We start from the raw sequence: 12,500 nt of genomic DNA, 5'->3' as shown, positions 1-12,500 counted from the left end.
TATATATATATTCTTGTGATACTAAAAAAAAAAAACGTAAACATGATAACCCCTACACGGAAAAATTCATGAAAAGAAAATGAGGAAATAGTTATGAAAAGACAAAAAGAAATACGAACACACGTCAGTAATTCCACAATGTTTAACTGAATAATCCTGAACTAGTTAATTATTACATGAAAAAAATAAATAAATAAAAAATAGAAATAGCACGTGAAGAAAAAAAATTGCCTATCTATCAATTAATCATCCGAACTTAATAACATTTTTTATAATGAAAACGTAACATGAAAATATTACACCACTGAAATCTTAAAAAGAATAAATAAATAAATAAATAAATAAATAAATAAATAATAATAATAATAATAATAATAATAATAATAATAATAATAATAATAATAATAATAAATAAATAAATAAAAGGAATAGGATATAGAAAACAACAGGACAAAAAGTGACCCTTCGACATGATGAACGAAGAGAAGAATGAAAAGAAAAAAAAAAAGGAAGAAATAAAAAAGTGAACGATTGACGATTTAAAAAAAAAAGGTGAATACGAAAGACGCAGAGAGAGAGAGAGAGAGAGAGAGAGAGAGAGAGAGGAGAGAGAGAGAGAGAGAGAGAGAGAGAGAGAGAGAGAGGAGAGAGAGAGAGAATGAAGGTAAAACAGGTGCGTCAAAGTGCCAGTCCAAAACGAAAAATTGCAAGTAACAACATACGGTGATAATAAAAAGAAGAAAAAGAAAGAAATGAAAAAAAAATGGCATCCTTTGCGACAGGATACGAAAAATTATAATGAAAAAAAAAAAAAAAAACGAAGTAATTAAAGTACCACCAACTAAAAAAGAAAATAAATGCCCGTTGAGCTAATAATAATAATAATAATAATAATAATAATAATAATAATAATAATAATAATAAAAATAATAATAATAATAATAATAATAACGACAACAACAACAACAACAACAACAACAACAACAACAACAACAACAACAACAATAATAATAATAATAATAACAACAATAATGAATAAACAAGAAAGAAAACACAATCATCTTTGACACTGGGAACGAATAATAAATAACATACACAAAAACAAGGGTTGAGCAAGGTGGCAAAAGGTCCGAACAAGGTGAGCAGGATGGCAGCAGACTGAGGGGGAAGGAGCAGCACCAGTAGCCGATGGAGAGGCGGGGGAGCGCGCAACCTTGGGACTAGGGTACGGTTGCCCGGAGAACCCATGTCACAAATACCAGGGAATGTTACGTTTACAAGTCGAATATCACTAGGGACTGATGAACTGCTGTGCGTTGTAGGAGTTCGGTAAAGCCTGAGAGAAGCTGAGGTGATAGGTGGAGGGAGTTGCCAGATTCTACTTTATCAATTTATTTATCTATACATCTATCTTTTTAACTATTTTATGTATTTAATATATTTACTACTTATCCATTTTTTTATATTTTTTGGCTCCTATTCTCAAGGTGACTGTTTTCAAAGACCACAGAGATCACTCGTTGGGTTCTCACAGTGTTTTCTTCGTGGAGGAACAGAATATTTATTGATCTATCACTACAATCATGACAACACCTTTGCAGATCCAAATCAACCTTCATTAGAGTCTGTTGATACTAGTAATCGAGGTGTGATGATAAATGAATGAAATACTCAGTAACGAGGTTGTTAGTGCCGAGTCATTAAGGTGCTGTAAAAAGAGAATTAGACAGAGTCATAAATGAGGATGAAAGGTAGAAATTAATAGATATGTTTTTTTTTTCACCCAAGGACTGCCACGTGTACGGTTGACGGCTTCTCGCTGCTTCCCCTATTTTATGTTCTTATGTGAGACGCCCAAACGTTTGAGAATACGGATCTTTATCTAGAGCATGTAGTACAGTCGCAGTCATAAGTTGTGTCATTCTTTGTTGCCATGATGAATCGTAACCAGCTCAGGTTCTCAGGTTTGAACACCTCGCACGCCTCTCCTCACGACGCACCGCTGTTCAAAACTTCCAATCTGAGCTGGTTACGATTCATCACGACGACGAAGCAGGACACAACTTATGACCGCGACTGTATATACATGATGTTTCAGAAAAAATAAATAAATAAATAAAATAAAAGTATCTCCATCTCCACTTACAGCATCCCCAGTTCCTCTTGCTCTATAAACCCAACGTAAATTAATGAATGTTTCTTTTCTGTCTCAAACACTGTCCAAATTTTACCCCTACTTTGAGCAGCTGTACTTAGTGAAGAGGCCTAACGGTGTGTCGTGGTCAAGGCTCGCAGGACTGACTAACTAAACTAACTACCGACTAACGAGGCGACCCTTCAGCATGTACGGTTCCTGAGGCGTTGGTGATTAAAGAAAGAGGAAATATATAAGGAGGATAAGAAGTAGCAGCAGGATGAGGAGGATGAGGAGGAGGAGGAGGAGGAGGAGGAGGAGGAGGAGGAGGAGGAGGAGAACTAAAACAAGGACGGACGAGGAACAGGAAGATGAGTAAGAGGACCAAGGCCAGGAAGGAGTAGAGAGGAGGAGGAGAAAAGAAAGAGGAAGAAGGCGAGGAGGAAGAGGAGAAAAAGAAGGCACATAAAAAAAACAAAACTGAAGAATAAAAGCCAGGAAGACCTGTTTGAGGCTGATGGGAAGAGGAGGAGGAGGAGGAGGAGGAGGAGGAGGAGGAGGAGGAGGAGGAGGAGGAGGAGGAGGAGGAGGAGGAGGAGGAGGAGGAAAAAGAGAAGAGGAAGAGGAAGAAGAGGAGGAGAAGGAGGAGGAGGTAAAATGAGAAAAAAGAAAGGGAACAAGCTACACAATTTTACTTGATGGGAGCAATTAATGGCAATGAGAGAGAGAGAGAGAGAGAGAGAGAGAGAGAGAGAGAGGAGAGAGAGAGAGAGAGAGAGAGAGAGAGAGAGAGAGAGAGAGAGAGAGAGGAGAGAGAGAAAACGAAACTGAAAACCAAAAAAATTCACGAAGAGAAATATGAGGAGAAAGAGGAGGCGGAAAAGAAGAAAACAGAAAGAAAGGAAGAGAGGAATGAGGAAGAGGAGTAAACAGAGGAAGAGGAAGACACAGAGAAAAGAGAGAGGATATTACATGAAGGAGATGAAGACAAAAGGGAAAGGAAAAACATCAGAAAGGAGACGGAAGAAGAGAAAGAGTAAATAAGAAAGGGAAGAGAGAGAGAGAGAGAGAGAGAGAGAGAGAGAGAGAGAGAGAGAGAGAGAGAGAGAGAGAGAGAGAGAGAGAGAGAGAGAGAGAGAGAGAGCGAGAGGAAGTCACATGAGAGTTACATAAAAGGGAGGGAAATGGAGGAAGAGGAAGGAGGAATAATGAGAGAGGAAGAGCGTTTATGAAATGAAAGGAAAGGGATGAAAGGAGTTAAAAGAAGAAAAATATAGAAGAAAACAAGAAAAGAAGATGAAGAAGGAAGAAGAAGAAGAAGAAGAAGAAGAAGAAGAAGAAGAAGAAGAAGAAGAAGAAGAAAATAGGGAACAGGAATGGAAAGAACGAAGTACATACGGAGAGAGAGAGAGAGAGAGAGAGAGAGAGAGAGAGAGAGAGAGAGAGAGAGAGAGAGAGAGAGAGAGAGAGAGAGAGAGAGAGAGAGAGAGAGAGAGAGAGAAAATTATTAAAGATGAAAGTTAAAAATAGCCAAAAGAATTAATGAGGTCAGTGATATGGAGAGAGAGAGAGAGAGAGAGAGAGAGAGAGAGAGAGAGAGAGAGAGAGAGAGAGAGAGAGAGAGAGAGAGAGAGAGAGAGAGAGAGAGAGAATAAAGGAGATAATCGTAATCTTTCTCCCAGTTTCCTGTCTGACCGTGACCATTCACACACACACACACACAAACACACACCACAGAGAGAGAGAGAGAGAGAGAGAGAGAGAGAGAGAGGAGAGAGAGAGAGAGAGAGAGAGAGAGAGAGAGAGAGAGAGTCCTACAAACGTTCCGTGATATAATATGAGGTAAGAAGCTTTAAAAGACTTATAGATATAACTCTCTCTCTCCTCTCTCTCTCTCTCTCCTCTCTCTCTCTCTCTCTCTCTCTCTCTCTCTCTCTCTCTCTCTCTCTCTCTTAACCGAAAACATAAATTGCATGTTCTTCATTAATTAATCAACTTTTCCTTTGATTTTCCTTCTCCTCCTCCTCCTCCTTCTCCTCCTCCTCATCCTTTTCCTCCTCTTCCAATCCTTTGACACGCGTGAACACTTTTGTTACTATTAGCGCGGAAAACCGAAAGAGGAAACGAAGAGGAGGAGGAGGAGGAGGAGGAAGGATAACCAGAAATTAGAGAAGATGGAACCAAGAGAAAGTTAAGGAAACGAAGTGGAGGAGGAGAAAGAATATGAAAGGAATACAAATGAATACAAAGGAGGACCAAACAGCAACAGACCCTGAGGTCCTTACAAGGCTGTTTGGGTAACTATTCTACTCCAGCTATTAGTGATAAAGGAAGGAAGGAGGAAGAAAAGAAAAGAAGGAGGAAGAAAGATAGAAAAGGAAAAAGAAAGTAAGGACTGAGACGGATAGAATAAAAAGAAGGAAGAATATTTCAATGAATAGGAAAAACAAAGAATAAGGAAGAATTTTAAGAATAGGGAGACACGAAGGAGGAAGAATCATAGGAAAAATAAATAAAGGAGGAAGAAAGAATTAGGAAAGATAAGAAGAAACGAGTGATACAGAAATAACAAGAAGAGAATAGAAAGGAACAATAAGAGGGGATAGGGAAATAAAGAAGAATGGAAAAATAATAAGGAAAAGAAAGGGAGGAAGAATGAAAATTAGTAAAGATAGTAAGAAAACAATAAATAAATGAAAGGAAGAAGAAAAGGGAAGGAGGGAAAAAGAAGGAAATGTAGAAAAAAGGAAGAGTGAATAATAAAGAAGAATGGAAGAAGGGGAAGGAAGAATAAAGAAGGGCAGAAGGAAAAGAAGAAAATAAAGAGTAAGAGAAAAGGAAGGGGGAATAAAGAAAGGAAGGAAAAATAAGGTAGGTTAGGAAGAAGGTAAGGAAGAACAAAGAAGGGTAGAAAGAAGGGATGAAAGAAAAGGGACAGAAGGAAGGGAGGAATGAACAAAGGTGAAGAGAAAGGGAAGGAAGAAAAGGAAAAATGGGATAAATAAAGGAAGAGAAAATAGAGAAATGAGGAAGGAAGAACAAAAGGAAAAACTGAAGAGCAAGAGAAAGGAAAGGAATGAATAAAGAAGGGTAGGAGAGTAGGAAAGATAAAGAAGGGTAGAAGGAAGGATAGGGGAGAATAAAGAAGATAAGAGAGACGGGAAGGGATGAATAAAGAAAGGTAGAAGAGAGGGTAGGAAATATAAAGAAGGATAGAAAGAAGGGAAGGGGTGAATATAAAGAAGGGTAGAAAGAAGGGAAGGGGTGAATAAAGAAGGGTAGGAGGAGGCGAAGGAAGAATAATGCCATCAACAACACGGTCAACGCTTCCTGCTAGCCAAACATAAACATGACACCCACACCTTCATTTTCCGCTGATGTACTGATACCTCTCTCTCTCTCTCTCTCTCTCTCTCTCTCTCTCTCTCTCTAGGTCTGTCACGGTCCTTCCTTCCTCCACTCTTCAGCTTGTCTCCTTTCTCTCTTTTCAATTTTCCTCCCTCCTCCTCCTCCTTTTCCCTGCTCCTCTTCGTTCTTCTTTCCATCCTTGCCTATCCATTCGTTCTTCCCGCCCATGCCTTTCCTTCCCAAGGCTGTGTGAGGAGATAAGGGTGAAGGCAGACGTGTGTGTGTGTGTGTGTGTGTGTGTGTGTGTGTGTGTGTGTGTGTGTGTGTGTGTGTGTGTGTGTGTGTGTATGTGCGTGATGCATCTTTGGTTATTAAGGCTCGTATTGATATTGCTATTCACACTGATGGTTGCAGTGATAGCAGTAGTGATGGTAAGTTTGCTGGGATGGTAGTAGTAGTAGTAGTAGTAGTAGTAGTAGTAGTAGTAGTAGTAGTGGTATTACTGGTGGTGGTGGTGGTGGCTTTTATTACTGACCTTGTTATTTGTTGATGCTGCATGCTACATTAGAAGCAGTAGTGCAGAGTAGTATTGTGTAATGCAGTAGTAGTAGTAGTAGTAGTAGTAGTAATAGTAGTAGTAGTAGTAATAGTAGTAGTAGTAGTAATAATAGTAGTAGTAGTAGAAGAAGTAGTAATAGTAGTAGTAATAGCAGCAGTAGTAGTAATAGCAGTGGTAGTAACAGTAGTAGTAGTAACAGTATCAGTAGTACCAGTAGTAAACGCAGCAAGCAGCAACAACAGTAATAGTAGTAGTAGCAGCAGCAGCAGCAGTAGTAGTTGTAGTAGTAGTAGTAATAGTAGTAAACTCAGCAGTAGCAGTAACAGTAGCAGCAGCACCACCACAACCAGAAAAATAAACCTGCCCTAAGACTCCCTTCCCTTCATCGAGGCCGAAATTATTAATGAAGAAAATCCCTCAAACTTATGGATGACTTGGGAAGACTGCAGGCGATTTAAAGAGGCACTGGAAATGCGACTTTGTACCCAAGTGGAGAAGAGGTTTCCCTGATAATTAATTAAAGATCCCAGTGGGTTTGAAGTCACGAAAGGGCAACACACACACACACACACACACACACACACACACACACACACACACACACACACACACACGTATGAAATTACAAACCCACACAACACCTGAGTAGATATTTCTCCGTCAGCCCTCTCTCCCCGCAGGTAAACTCAGGTAGGGAGGGAGAGAAAGGTAAGGGAGGGCGACAGGTGAGAGAGGAGGCAAGGTTAGAGCGGGAGAGAGGGGAAAGGAGGGGAGGGATTTGGGAGTGAGTGACTGGAGAAAGCGGGAGAGGCATGGAGTGTAGCTTATCACCATTCCTTTCCTCTCCCAGCTTCACCCTTCATCTCGGAAGGAGGAGGAGGGCAAGAGGGTGAATATCTGAATTTATCTCTCTTTCCTTCCTCTTCTGTCACTCTCCCTTCACAGAGAGAGAGAGAGAGAGAGAGAGAGAGAGAGAGATTGTAGAAAAGCTGAATGGTGTATATTTGCGTTCGTCTCCTTTCCATTTTTCTTCCGCATCACTTTCCCTTCATTAGAGAGGCAGAATATTAAATAAAATGCTTATCTCTCCTTTCTCTTCCTCTTCCACCACTCTCCCCGTCACCCAGAGGAAGAGAGAGGGAGAGAAGCTTAGAATATATTTTCCTCTCTCCTCCCGCCACTCTCCCTCCACCCAGAGAGAGAGGAAGAGAAGTATAGAACATATTATTTTCCTCTGTCCCTCTCCCGCCACTCTCCCTCCACCCCTAGAGAGAGGGAGAGAGATATAGCACAGGATGTTTTCTTCTGAGCTTCTCCCACCGCTCACCCTTGATCCTGCGAGAGAGAGGGTAGAAATTTAAGGGAGCATATCTGATCCGCCTCTCCCCACTCTCCCCTCTCCCTGCAATCCTCTCCCGCCATCACTTTTCACGTCTCACAAACGCTTATCGGGGAGAGGAAGTTTTCATTTCCAGGTCTGACGTACGTTCGCGGAAAAGACGAACGATTTTTTTGCGTATCATTTTCTGCCTGGAGTAGTTTTTCCTTTCCTCCGTGAAGTAAATGGCCGAGTGGGGGAGGCACGCGCTAAGCTTTGGTGAGTCAAATACCTTTTTAAACGGGATATCCTGTGACAAAGCTCCCACCGGACTCCACAGGACGCGCGCGAGTCACGTTCGCTAGCGGTGATGGATGAGGGGCCGCGGCGGTGAGGGGGCAAAGGAAGGAGAACGGGAAGCACGATCACAATACCAGTACGTCACATGGTAGCGCCAACGAGGAGCTCCGCGCGCACACGTCCTCTCTCAGCCACAGTCCAGAGCACACTGGTTGGTGGGCGCACACAGCCGCACACTGCTGCTGCCCTGCTCGTGCTGGGTGGCTCTCAGATAGGCACTGGCTGGGGTTGTGGGGGGGTTTAGTCATACTGCAGGGTCGGGTTAGTGCCACACACCTACCACGGCACTGCGGCACACGGAATACAATAGTGCACTGCCTCTTGCTATCTCCTCTTGCTATCCTTTGCCCTTCCCTCACCTGGTATATATCTCCCCTTTGCCTTCCTCTTATCCCCCCTTCTCCTCCTCTTGCTCCTCTCTGTCCTTCTCTTTCTTCTTTGTCATCACGTTCTGTCCTTTGTTCTTTCGCTGTCTCTCTTTCCCCCGTTATCACCTACTGGTAGACCCCATTTCTCCTCTTCCCTCTTCTCCGCCTCACACTGATCTTTACCTGCTTTCTTCTCATCACGTTCCCTTTCCTCTCGTCTTTATCACTCCCTGGGGCTCTTCCCTCTTTTACTCCCACTTTTCTTCTTCTACCTCTCTCATATCGTTGCTCATTTTGTTTCCTTAGCTTTCTTCATCTGTCATAAGGTCAATCCTCCCTCTTTTCCTTCTTCTCCTCCTCCTCCTCTTCCTCCTGGTGCTGCGTTGTTCCTTCTTGTCACTGCTCATAACGTTCTCTTGGCTCTCTCGTCTACGAAATATCTTGACTCACGTTCTGGTTATTTATTTATTTATTTATTTTTTATTTGTCCCAGTGACTCATTCTCTTACTTCTGTTCCTCCTCCTCGTTCCTCTCCTCGCCTTTGTCCTCCTTGCTGTATTTTATTAATTTTCACCAGTATGTACACCTTGGATGTTTATTGTTTTTTTTTTTTTGTCAGCGATGTTATTTACTTATTTATTTATTAGCTATACGTACTTACATTCTCTTACTGCCTTTGTCTGTCCTTTTTTCTTCTTTTCTTGCTCCTGTTTCACTCCTTCCCCTCCTTCTTTTTTTTTCTTTTTCGTTTTCCTTCTCCTCTTTCTCTACATCGCATCCCTTTAAACCTCCTCATTTATGCAGCATTGAGACTCTCTTTTTCCTGTTTCCTTTTCATCCTACTCCTCCTACTCCTTTTCCTCCTCCTCCTCTTCCTCCTCTTCATCTCCTCCTCCTGCTCCTTTCATCTCCACCCAATACTTCGCCTCACGCGTCAGTATTACTCCTCCCCCCTGCCACTCACTCACCTCACTTCACTTACTCCCTCCTACACACACACACACACACACACACACACACACACACACACACACACACACACGTCCTATCTTCCATGTACGAAATCCATCTGTGAGAGAGAGAGAGAGAGAGAGAGAGAGAGAGAGAGAGAGATGAGAGAGAGAGGAGAGAGAGAGAGAGAGAGAGAGAGAGAGAGAGAGAGAGAGAGAGAAAGTGTGTGTGTGTGTGTGTGTGTGTGTGTGTGTGTGTGTGTGTGTGTGTGTGTGTGTGTGTGTGTGTGTGTGTGTGTGTGTGTGTGTGTGTGTGTGTGTGTGTGTGTGTGTGTAAGGAAAGAAACCGAAAAGCTCAGTAAATACAGCATCCTCGCTGCACCATTACAAGGCTACATTAGGAAGATTGCTCGCGGGCTAAGAGACTGAAAGAGTAGATGGAATTACACTTGATTTCCTGAGGCAATGGGAGAAGAAGGAGCGGCCTGGAATAAATTACTCTCAACACTGCCAACCCGCTGCTAACATTCAACAAACTTAACTTCTTTTCTTTGTGTGCCAAGGAGACCAGCCAAGGGTAAAATAAAAATGGATGAAAAACCCGGATGATTATGCCTTAAAAAAAAAAAAAAAAAAAAAAAAAAAAAAAAAAAAAAAAAAAAACTGAAGTAGGAGACTCTAAAGGTGAGGTCAATTTGAATTTCTAATATCACCAAAATTGAATTACATGGAAGGAGTAAGAAAATAAGAGAAGGTGCAAGGAAGCCCGTCAAGCCTACACGTGGCTGTCCCTGCATGAAACTCACTACCTACGTATTTCTATCTATCATCCTCATCCATAAATTCATGTAATCCTCTTTTAAGGCTCCCTAAAGACTCAGCACTAAGAACCTGATTACTGAATCTATTCTATTCATCTACCACTCTGTTTGAGAGCCAATTTCTTCTTATCCCTTTTTTAAGCTTGAACCCATAATTTCTTGTTCTATTCTGATTACTGATCCCTGAGAATTTTGCTTATGTCTTCCTTATTATTTCCCCCATACCACTTAAACCTACGTCAGATCCCCTCTTAATCTAATTCTTTCTTCACTACTTAACGCGCATTTCCTTAATCATAAGCCATTCTGAGATATTTTCCTTATGGTTTTACAGCACCTCTAAGCTTACTGTCTTGACAATGTTAACTTTTCTTCTAATCCTCTTATCTTGTAGGTGCTTAGAAATATTGTTTACAATGTCTTTAGCGCCGTCAGTTGATCCCTATCACGATGAAAGAGCTTATTTGATATAACTGAATGTAATGTAACCTAAATTAAAACTGATCTATCCCAAACTAATTTAACCTTAAAAATCTTAAATTAATATGTGACCTAAATCTAGACTAACCTTACCTGGCTAACACAATCTTAGCGAAATCCAACTTTAACTTAATCTACATTAGTATCTGACCTAAAAACCTAATTCCAAATACTAACATTTTCACGATGTAATAGCAGGTAAAACAAAAATCGGTAGCCTAGATAGAGCGCACAGTACTCCCTCAGGGACAGGCCATGAACTCACCTATTACTCAGCAGTCCCCCTGGCGGCACGGGGCTAATTGGGGTCACGCGTGCAGTTCCTCCTCACAGGATGAAATTACTCCGCTCGGTCATGAATGAGAGGGGGAGCGCGTTTAGAGGATCCGTTTTCGTTGTGATTTGTCTGTTTGCGTTTTAGAGCGATTGTTTCATTACTTCTTGGTATTACGAGTGTGCCCCATTCAGTACTATAGACAACTGGCAAACTTCAGTGTTGTCAGAACAGAGGAAATAGATTAAGACTACATCAAGAAAATATATACAGTTTTTTTTTATGGATGAATAACCAGAGAGGATTTCTGAGTCCTTAGTTAGACAAAAATCCTAAATTCATGAATATGATAAAAGAGAATAGCGTAAATAATGGATGATCAGCCGGAGAGAAATTTTAATCCTTTAACTGCAAAGAAGAAAAATCATAAATGCAAGAACATAAAAAGAGAATAAATAGATAAAGGAATAGTAAATGAGTAACTGAAGATTATTTTTAAATCCTTTAGTTACGAAAATATAATGCAAAATTTAGTAAAATTTCCTACAGGCATCCAGAATAATATTAAAGTGACGCAGTGATGCTGTCCTGAAGGGAATAAAGCATTGCTTTAAGTAGCTTATGTACGTCGAGTAACCTGTGGCTCTCACTTTCACCGCCACTGTGTTCAGGTGCTCTTCCTTAATTTAAACTCCTTGATCTGGTGGGACTCTATCAGTGGTCAGGTGTTGTAAGATTATCACAGTCTCAGGTTGTTTATGTACAGTCAACAGCTGAGTGGCCTGACTGCCTCACAGCCACAGTATTCTTCCTCAATGCTAAATGCTCTTACCTGCCTGCAATCTATCAGTTGTTTTGTAAGACTGTCACCAACATCGGGAGGACTTGAGGAAAAAATATTAAACCAACGAGAAATGAACGTAGCATTGTTACCGGACTATAACTGTCCATCTATCTTAGCTACCAACCCGCCTCCCCCACCTGCCCACCAAAACACATCTCTGCTGAGGATCCCCGGGACAAGGCTGGCTTGGTAGGATCACAGTTCAGCCGCAGGAAGTTTGATAATTAAACGGATCAACAACATGGACAGGGATTATAAGTTCCTTGCAATTATTATTATTATTATTATTATTATTATTATTATTATTATTACTACTACTATTATTATTATTACTACTACTACTACTACTACTACTACTACTACTACTACTACTACTACTACTACTACTACTACTGCTACTACAACTTGCCACGACTATGATGATGATAAATATTCTTTTCAAGTATTTCCTCACCTCAATTCTTTTTACCTATTTATATCTACTTATTTGGCAAGACTTAGATGGTAGGGCCACGTCATGAGGAGCGACAGAGAAAGTGGCGAGAAAGGAGCTCAGGAAATGAAGTACAGTGAAGTAGGCTAGGATCACCCAGATAAGATGAGAAGATAACACAACACAGCGGAGGATATGAGAAAAGTGTAGGTGATTTCTGTAGCATGTCAAGTGATACAGGTGGCTCGTCAAGAATATTGCAAGAACAGAAGAAGGGATTAATGAAGGGACAAGAACAAGAAGATGAGGAGGAGGAGGAGGAGGAGGAGGAGGAGGAGGAGGAGGAGGAGGAGGAGGAGGAGGAGGAGGAGAAGGAGGAAAAAATAACGAAGAAAAAGAAGGAAAACTAAACAACAACAACAATAGCCCCAACAACAACAACAACAACAACAACAACAACAACAACAACAACAACAACAACGAGAAGGAGGAGAAGAAGAAGATGAAGAAAAGAAAAAAAAATAATAAGAAGAAAAAAGTTACCTATTTGTAGCTTTTGGCAAATTTCAGTGAGCACGTAAATGTTTCGTCTTTTAATACCATTTGAAAT

General features: G+C 41.0%; 1 protein-coding gene across 3 annotated transcripts in view; it reads right to left on the bottom strand.

Moving 5' to 3' along the window:
- LOC135105805 (uncharacterized) overlaps positions 1-12,500 on the bottom strand; it is a 105,453-nt gene that overhangs the window by 70,745 nt on the left and 22,208 nt on the right. The window contains exon 1 of one of the 3 annotated variants that reach the window (XM_064014350.1): positions 7,794-8,125. The exons of the other annotated variants lie outside the window; for them this stretch is intronic. The gene's annotated coding sequence lies outside the window, so the exon portion shown is untranslated. Of the gene's footprint in view, positions 1-7,793; positions 8,126-12,500 lie in introns of those variants that run through there. 3 annotated transcript variants of the gene reach the window in all.

The sequence above is a fragment of the Scylla paramamosain genome, chromosome 12 (assembly GCF_035594125.1).
Source record: "Scylla paramamosain isolate STU-SP2022 chromosome 12, ASM3559412v1, whole genome shotgun sequence".
In the NCBI taxonomy this organism is placed as follows: domain Eukaryota; kingdom Metazoa; phylum Arthropoda; class Malacostraca; order Decapoda; family Portunidae; genus Scylla; species Scylla paramamosain.
The sequence above is the reverse complement of the archived record's forward strand: the minus strand, read 5'-3'. Positions and strand labels throughout refer to the sequence as shown.